Genomic DNA, 2185 nt, shown 5'->3' with positions numbered 1-2185 from the left:
ATAATCCCAAGTACTCAGGAGGCTAACGTATGAGGATCACATTTGGAAGCCAGCTCAGGCAAAAAAGACTGTGAGAATCTTGTCTCCAATTAACCAGCAAAAAGCTGGAAGTGGAGATGTGGTTCACGTAGAACAGTGCTAACCTTGAGGGGGAAAAAAAAAGCTTACAAATGGTGGTTAGGTCCTGAGTTCAAGCCCCAGGACTGGTACACACACACACACACACGTGCACACACACTCACATGCACACACTGTACATATGCATCCATATGTCTATATATGTACAACTTCATATACATATGTATCTGTGTATCTATTCTTCCAGCTTTTGTCTATATTTCCTGATACAGGGTCATTATATCAGAGTCTACATTACAACAGAGAATGTGTAATAGAAGAAATTAATTAAACAGGTGTTAGGGAACATGAGAAACAAGAGGTAATTTAGTGACAGCTAAGTCCTTGATGGAAGCAGCTCTCACTGTCGGAACAAAGGGGAAGGGTTGGAGGTTTTGGAATCTGGAAGCTTAAAGGAGGCTGGTGTTCGTGTCTTGGGGGATGGGATGGAAGATGGGAGGGGTAGGGAAACAAAGAGGTTGGTTCTGAGTGTGCCTAAATAAATAAATAAATAAAAGCCAGAGGCTGGTACTGAGGGCTGCAGGATGAAAGCTGAGTTGGACACAAGTCACATTGATAGGACACAGACACAGTCCAAGTCCAGGCTTTCAACTGCCATCTACTGCCACCTGGAGGAAGAGCTCAGCATGCTTCCAGCAGGGGAAAAAGAACGTGGCCTTTCTGGGCATCTCAAGGGCTAAGCATGTAGGGAGGGGAAGAGAGAGACAATGGTTTAGTAATCAGCTAATTTATTCAGTCACCACTTAGACATCTAGAATTCCACTGTACAATTGCAGCATGTATCCATTTTCTGTAATTATTTAGGTAAAGCTTGCCAATTCAAAGTCTCCCACAGTATTTTCTTTCTAGTCGCTTTTGGGATATTCTGTATTTCTTTCATGCTTTTATTTAAGATCACGTTCAGGGCCCAAGCAAGATAAATGTTTTTGGAATAGCAAGGGTGCCATCTTGTGGAACTTTTGTATTGAATTCTTATATTTCTAATCAGATTGTAGGATCCTTTTTTCCTCCTTGGATATTTCATCATTTTTGTCCCATTTATTCTATGACATTGAGGTGGTATTCATGTCTCCCGACCCCCCTTTTTGAGTGGTTTTAGGAACTGAACTCAGGACTTTATACTTGTTAGGTAGATGCTCTAGTAATTGTGCCACACCTTATCTCTTTGCTTTACCTCCTCCCGTTCCCACCTAGTGCTATCCCTGAGCTTTTGTGCTCAAAGTTAGCACTTGAGCCACAGCTCCACTTCTGGATTTTAGGTGGTTAAAGGGAAGATAAAGAGTCTCATGGCCTTTCCTGCCAGGGCTGTTTTTGAACAGTGATCCTTAGATCTCAGCCTCCTGAGTAGCTAGATTACAGGCATGAGCCACTAGGCCATATTCCCAGCCTGAGTTTTCTTTTTTTTTTTTTTAATTAAAAGGAAATTATTGGGAGAGGGAAGATGGCACCGACACAATAGGGAGGCACCCCAACTCTCTCCAATCGAATAGTGAGCAGGAACTCCAGCACCCAACACTCCATCAAGAATCCAGCAAACCCAACAACCAGAAGCAACAGAGAAACACTGGAAATGAAAAAGAACAAAAAAAGAAGAGCCTGGGGCTGGGAATATGGCCTTGTGGCAAGAGTGCTTGCCTCGTATACATGAGGCCCTGGGTTCAATTCCTCAGCACCACATATACAGAAAATAGCCAGAAGTGGCGCTGTGGCTCAAGTGGTAGAGTGCTAGCCTTGAGCAAAAAGAAGCCAGGGACAGTGCTCAGGCCCTGAGTTCCCAGCCTAGGACTGGCCAAAAAAAAAAAAAAAGAAGAGCCTATAACCTGCACGGAGCCGGAAAATTTCCCGGGTAACTCCCCTCCCCGCGCCCCCTCCTGCCGACCCGGGCCCGAACAGGGCCAGGCTGGGAAAGGGGACCCGGCGCCGCAGACTTTCAGCAACCAGAGAAACAACAGCTGAAAAGTCACACCAGGAGTGCAGAGTCCAGACAGCAGGAGCTCCACGGACCCCAGACGGAGCACAGACTGACCAAGACAGATGGCGGCGAGGG

Source organism: Perognathus longimembris, chromosome 3, assembly GCF_023159225.1.
Source record: "Perognathus longimembris pacificus isolate PPM17 chromosome 3, ASM2315922v1, whole genome shotgun sequence".
NCBI lineage: Eukaryota > Metazoa > Chordata > Mammalia > Rodentia > Heteromyidae > Perognathus > Perognathus longimembris.
This window is presented reverse-complemented; position numbering follows the sequence as displayed.